Consider the following 7,515-nt stretch of genomic DNA (forward strand, 5'->3'; position numbering starts at 1 on the left):
CTACGCAACACTTGTCTTTCAATCGATCTGTCTTGTAGGACGTGGAACTCATCTCTAAAAAAATTAGATTTTTTTAATGCACCTAACACTAATTTCTAATTCTGAAAACCATTCCGCTTTCGGAAGCTTTGACACACTGGCTACCATGGCAAACCATGCTCAATCAGCTGAGCAAACTTGCTATAGATAGCAGCCTAGGACAAGCTTGTTTGTATGGCCATGCAGTTGCTCGTTTGCAAACTTGTTGATGAAGTTGTACAGCACCAAATTATGGGACTGTTCTCAGAAATCAGCATTTATCTGACTCGGACAGCTTGCACTGTGCCTCACTACTCTGTAACAAAGCAGTAAGCTATGCTGTAGAACTAGGCACTATAATCTCAGCCTAAACAGAAAATAAAAATGAATGTATGCATTAGCTAGAACTTTGCTACTCTAGCTAGCTAGTTAAATGGATTATTCAGCATCAATTGTGTGGAATGCTATTGTTATCACCCGTGCCTTTATGGATTGATTAGATACGGGTTCAGCCAGCAAGCAGACACGTGTTTTCATGCCTATTTCAAATTTGATAAATACTGATTCTACAACCTCAAAACACCTTAGCTAGATGTATAATTACTGTAGGTAGTGAAGACTTGATCATTATTATTTTATTATTGGCTACAGCTTTACAGTTTTTGGTAAGATTAACTCAGACTCTTTTGAGGATGAAAGGATGATGTCACCTTGGTAACATTTTAGAATGTTAGGAAAGCATATTGTAGCTAAACGTATTTTCAGCTATCCCAAAAATGTTTGCGAGTTATCAGACAGGTCAGTGCAGATGGCATGTAAAAAAAAGTCTGTCCCTTTCCAACGTGATTGGCTTGCAGCCCTGTCAATCACCCTTCAAGTGTAATGGTGTTCGTCTGTAGAAAGAGAGTCGGACCAAAATGTGGCGCGGTGGTTACTCATGTTCTTTAATCAAAATATATACGATACATGAAATAACTTAAATACAAAAACAACAAACGAAACGCGAAAAACCTATACAGCATATCTAGTGAAAACAAACACAGAGACATGGACAATCACCCACGAAAACACTCACAGAATATGGCTGCCTAAATATGGCTCCCAATCAGAGACAACGATAATCACCTGACTGATTGAGAATCGCCTCAGGCAGCCATAGACTAATTAGACACCCCACAAAACCCCAAGACAAAAAACACACCACAATAACGCATGTCACACCCTGGCCTGACAAAATAAATACTAAGACCAAGGCGTGACATCAAGCCTCTACTCATTCTAATCAATCTAGGTGCTCAGGCTCATTCCAGGGCTCTGCCCCTCATGTCCCTCAACTTGCTGTCTGTGGAGAATAATGTTTTGATGCTGACGGATATTCACATGCTGTTAACTAACCAAAGTGTTGTGCGTCCATTGGAATGTAAGTTTGGGGATATTCTCTGGGGCATATTTGGTGTGATGATTGATGATGTTTACAATGCCTTCAGAAAGTATTCATACAATTTGACTTAATCCACATTTTGTTGTGTTAAAGCTGGAATTTAAAATAGATTAAATATATATTTCTCCTCTCACCCATTTACACTCAATGAGATTTTTAAAATTAAATGGAGTTGAATTTACTGAAATGAATATCTAATTTACATAAGTATTCACTCGCCTGAGTCAAAACATGCAAGAATCACCTTCGGAAGTGAATACAGCTGTGAGTCCTTCTGGGTAAGTTTCTAAGAGCTTTGCTCAACTGGATTGTACAATATTTGTACATTATTCTGTAAATTCCTCAAGGTCTGACAAGTTGGTTTTTGATCACTGCTAGACAACAGTTGTCACATCTTGTCATAGATTTTCAAGACGATTTAAGTCAAAACTAACTAGGCCACTCAGGAACATTCAATGTCATCTTGAATCCAACTCCAGTGTATATTTGGCCTTATGTTTTAGGTTATTGTCCTGCTGAAAGGTGAATTTGTCTCCCAGTGTCTGTTGGTAAGCAGATTCAACAAGGTTGTCCTCTAGGATTTTTCCTGTGTGCAGCTCTATTCCATTTATTTTTATCAACAACAAAAACTGATGCAGCCACCACCATGCTTCAAAATATGAAGAATGGTACTGTTGGATTTGCCCCAAACATAACCCTTTGTATTCAGGACAAAAAGTTTAATTCTTTGAAACATTATTTGCAATTTTACTTTAGCGCCTTATTGCAAACAGGATGCTTGTTTTAGAATAGTTTTATTTTGTACATGCTTCCTTCTTTTCACTGGGTCATGTAGGTTATTACTGTCACATCCATTAAACTCTAACTGTTTTAAGGTCACCATTGGCCTCATGGTGAAATCCCTGAGTGGTTCCTTATCTCTCCGGCAACCAAGTTAAAAATGACCCCTGTACCTTTGTGGTACAGTGGCTTCTCGAAAGTATTCATCCCCTTGGCATTTTTCCTATTTTGTTGCCTTACAACCTCAAATTAAAATAGATTTACACAACATACAACATGCAAAATATTTGTTATTGTGAAACAAGATAAAATAAGATAAGATTAAAAAAATGGAAAACTTGAGCAAGCATAACTTTCACCCCCCCCAGAGGCACCTTCTGCAGCAATTACAGCTGAAAGTCTATTGGGGTATGTCTCTACAAGCTTGGCACATCAATTGACAGGGATTTTTGCCCATTCTTTAAGGCAAAACTGCTCCAGCTCCTTTAAGTTGGATGGGATCCGCTGGTGTATCTTTAAGTCATACCACAGATTCTCAATTGGATTGAGTTCTGGGCTTTGACTAGGTGACTCCAAGACATTTAAATGTTTCCCCTTAAACCACTTGAGTGTTGCTTTAGCATTATGCCTAGGGTCATTGTACTGCTGGATGGTGAACCTCCGTACCAGTCTCCAGACATAGCGTTTTCCTTTATGGCTAAAAAGCTCAATTTCAGTCTCATCTGACCAGAGTACATTCCATATGTTTGGGGAGTCTCCCACATGTCTTTTGGCAAACACCAAACATGTTTGCTTATGTTTTTATTTTTTCTGCCCACTCTTCAGTAAAGCCCAGCTCTGTGGAGTGTACGGCTTAACCTCTTCAACCTATGGGGGCGCTATGTCATTATTGGATAAAGAAACGTGCCCGTTTTAAGCGCAACATTTTGTCACGAAAAGATGCTCGACTATGCATATAATTGGCAGATTTGGAAAGAAAACACTACCGTTTCCAAAACTGCAAAGCTATTATCTGTGAGTGCCCCAGAACTGATGCTACAGGCGAAACCAAGATGAAACTTCAAACAGGAAATGAGCAGGATTTTTGACGCTCTGTCTTTCATTGTCTCCTTATATGGCTGTGAAAGCGCCACGAATTAGCCTGCCCTTTCTATCGTTTCTCCAAGTTGTCTGCAGCATTGTGACGTATTTGTAGGCATATCATTGGAAGATTGGCCATAAGAGACTACATTTACCAGGGGTCCGCCTTGTGTCCTTTGTTGAAATTGTTGCGTAATCTCCAAGCTGCTCGCATTCATCCATGTGATTGAGACAGAGAGGAGACTTCCAGAAATGATATATCATGAAGAGATATGTGAAAAACACCTTGAGGATTGATTCTTAATAATGTTTACCATGTTTCAGTCAATATTATGGAGTTAATGTGGAAGAAAGTTTGCCGTTTGGTTGAATGAATTTTTGTTTTTTTTTGGTAGCCAAACATGACGCAGAAAACGGACCGATTTCTCCTGCACAAATAATCTTTCAGGAAAAACTGAACATTTGCTATCTGAGTCTCCTCATTGAAAACATCCAAAGTTCTTCAAAGGTAAATTATTTTATTTGAATGGTTTTCTGGTTTTTGTGAAAATGTTGCCTGCTGAATGCTAACGCTAAATACTATGCTAACGCTAAATGCTGTTACACAAATGCTTATTTTGCTATGGTTGAGAAGCATATTTTTGAAAATCTGAGATGACAGTGTTGTTAACAAAAGGCTAAGCTTGAGAGCTAGCATATTTATTTAATTTCATTTGCGATTTTCGTGAATAGTTAACGTTGTGTTATGGTAATGAGCTTGAGGCTGTATTCACGATTCCGGATCCGGGATGGCTCGACGCAAGAAGTTAAAGTGGTCCTATGGACAGATACTCCAATCTCCGCTGTGGAGCTTTGCAGCTCCTTCAGGGTTATCTTTGGTCTCTTTGTTGCCTCTCTGATTAATGCCCTCCTTGCCTGGTCCATGAATTTTGATGGGTGGCCCTCTCTTGGCATGTTTGTTGTGGTGCAATTGTCTTTCCATTTTTTTAACAAGGGATTAAATGGTGCTCCGTGGGATGTTCAAAGTTTCAAATATATTTTTATAAACCAACCCTGATCTGTACTTCTCCACAACTTTGTCCCTGACCTGTTTGGAGAGCTATTTGGTCTTCATGGTGCCGCTTGCTTGGTGGTGTCTTGTTTAGTGGTGTTGCAGACTCTGGGGCCTGTTCAGGTGAGGTCATGTGACAGATCATGTGACACTTAGATTGCACACAGGTGGACTTTATTTAACTAATTATATGACTTCTGAAGGTAATTGGTTGCACCAGATCTTATTTAGGGGCTTCATAGCTAAGGGGGTGAATACATATGCAAACACCAGTTTTCCATTGTTTTTTTTATATAGTATTTTTAAACTAGTAATTTCACTTCACCAATTTGAGCTATTTTGTGTATATCCATTACATGAAATCAAAATGGTTGTAATGCAACAAAATAGGAAAACTGCCAAGGGACATGAATACTTTTTTGAAGGCACTGTAACTCGATGTATTGATACACCATCCAACGTGTAATTAATAACTTCCCCATGCTCAAAAGGATATTCCATGTCTGCTTTTTTATGTTTTTACCCATCTACCAATAGGTGCCCTTTGTGCGGCATTGGAAATGCTACCTGGTCGTTGTGGTTATATCTGTGTGGGATACAGATGAGGTAATTTAAAACTCATGTTAAACACTATTATTGCATACAGAGTCCATGCAACTTATTGTGACTTGTTCAGCAAATATTTACTCTTATTTAGACTTGCCATAAAAGGGGTTGAATACTTATTGACTCAAGACATTTCTGCTTTTCATTTTTTATTAATTTGGAAATATTTTTAAAACTTTTATCATTGGATATTGTGTGTAGGCCAGTGACACAATCTCAATTTAAGAATCAGGTTGTAACTCAACAAATTGTGGAAAAGGTTTAGGGGTGTGAATACTTTCTGAAGGCATTGTATAAATGCCTGGTGCTGGGTATAGTTGTAAGATACGTTTGAAATGTTATTTGCTAGCTCCCAGCTAATGCTAGAGTTGTTTGTTTAAGTATGTACACCCCATGCATGCTACCCAATTCATATTTGTATTCACTGCTACGTGTGTCTGAGTGCAACTAGCCTACTAATTATACAGTACGTGTATTAGCAAATGTTGTATCGTTCACATGCTACCTCTGCAATATATAGCCTCCATCGTGCACTTGCCCTTGCACTGTTACTAATAGCCTCAGATACGATATGTAGCCAGGCCTCACCTTCTCTGGCAATATGTTTATAATGCTAATGTGTGTAAATATCCCTGGGTTAGCCTGCTATATTATTACATTCATTTCCCTGTTTTATTGCATGTATATTTATTTAGTCTCTTATACATGGATCCTAATCATGTAATGTTCTGTCTTTCTTTATGACCACATAAAGAACTCTATTGGAAACAGCTGTGTCTGCGTGTGTAGTAGTGACAGACAAGTAAATAATTATGGGCCTCAACATCATGTTCTAATCAGACAGCACTATAGTGGGCAGAACCAAAACCAATCAGCATTAGGTATATAGCGGGTGACGGCATTTCCAGCCAATGCTCAGAGGATCTCCAGCTAGATGCTTTATCATGGTCCTCCTGTTAAATCTGCTCCTGCCATGCCCTCTACTGCTCATCCTGCATCTTCTTGACCTGCCGCTACTCCCCCAGTGCTCTCTTCCTCTGTCTCTCGGTCTCTCTCTCCCTCTGTGTGTGTGTGTGTGTGTGTGTGTGTGTGTGATTGTGTGGGCAGAGACAGGTGTGCTGGAGTCAGAGCAGATCCCCACCAGCTGCAACCTGTTCCATAATTAAGACCTCTACAAATACTCAGCCATACCACTTCCACACCGCCAGATCGTAGCCTCTGCTCAGTCAGTCTGCGGTTTATCCATTGGCTCATGCATAGATCCTGTTTTCATGTTGTGCCTGTTTTCCCTTGCCTGACACTGTTTTCTCCCCCCTATAGTTCCATCTGCTCTGACTCTGGTCCCTGTCTCCAGCCCCACGTCTCCTCAGTCCTGCCACCCTACCCACAACACCCACTCCACTGCTTCCTTGGATTCTGCTCTGGACCTACTTACCAAGCCCCAACTCCCCTCGCTCCAGCCTCAGCCTCAGAACCTGGCTTCCTGCAAATCGCCCAAGCTTCCCCTGACCTGCACACCATCTTTCCCCTACTTAAAAAGAAAACCTTGGAACCTTGGATACCTTATCCCTATCTCCTCATCTGAGTCTGCTCTTGGGTTCACCTGCTCCTTGTAACACCTAGTTCCTGCCGGACAAACAGGTTTTTTTCACGGCTGTCATCTGAGGAGAGACAATACCCCACTATGCAGCAGCTAAGAAGGAATTACAAATGGTGTAAAACCTCCATTAGCAGTACTGGTTGATTTACAGAGGCCAGTGCTGAGGTCTAATGTAACAACTGGAAAGTCAAGGCCATATTTAGCATGCAAGTAATGAATCACCACGACACTATGATGAAGTGTGGGGGGGGGGACTTCTGCTTGAACGAATACATTAAAATGCAAGACACATTGGGCAAACATTTGACTTTCAACAAAACAGAAAAAGGATAAATCTCATCAGGGCAATGTGATGGTACGCAGGTTATCTTTTTGTCCTTCACCATAGTGGAATACATTTTTTCTTCCTCATTTTAGGTAATGTATTTCTTGTAATACATGAATCAAATATCACCTTCACATTTCCTGTTAAATCATTGTATGCTCAAATTATCATAATGGGGCAAATCCATGCTTGTCATAAGGTGAATTTGCCCTCAGCATAAACTCTCCAAACTTGAGTGACTGTTTTGACCAATTCTGTAAGCAATGAACAACATTTTAGCATCAACTACCCAAAAGGCAGTATGACAGAGAAAGGAAGATACAGGTAGATGACTGACAAAAGAAAAAACACTTGAGTAAATTAAGGATTCAAAGTATATTGAAAGCAGATGGTTCCACACAGGCGTGGTTACCGAGTTCATAAAAAAATGGCCATCACATCATGCTTAGGGTATGTAAAAAAAAAAAAGCCAGTTCTCCATTTTGGCTACTACAGCCAGAAGAGATCAGTGTCTTTGAAAGAGGCGTCTCAAAGTAGCATAGGGGGTCTATCAGTCATCGGATCACAACACAATTGAACACTTATGGGAGATTCTGGAGTGTTTCCCATCACCA

The 7,515-nt window shown here is 40.0% G+C and overlaps 1 long non-coding RNA gene across 1 annotated transcript; it reads left to right on the plus strand.

The window, feature by feature from the left end:
• The first annotated feature begins 1,227 nt into the window (after positions 1–1,227).
• On the plus strand, positions 1,228–7,223 carry LOC124033214. Its single transcript, XR_006838339.1, has 3 exons — positions 1,228–1,438; positions 4,908–4,976; positions 6,297–7,223. It is a non-coding gene; the product is annotated as an uncharacterized LOC124033214 (long non-coding RNA).
• The last annotated feature ends 292 nt before the right edge of the window (positions 7,224–7,515 follow it).

Source organism: Oncorhynchus gorbuscha, linkage group LG04 (genome assembly GCF_021184085.1).
Source record: "Oncorhynchus gorbuscha isolate QuinsamMale2020 ecotype Even-year linkage group LG04, OgorEven_v1.0, whole genome shotgun sequence".
In the NCBI taxonomy this organism is placed as follows: Eukaryota; Metazoa; Chordata; class Actinopteri; order Salmoniformes; family Salmonidae; genus Oncorhynchus; species Oncorhynchus gorbuscha.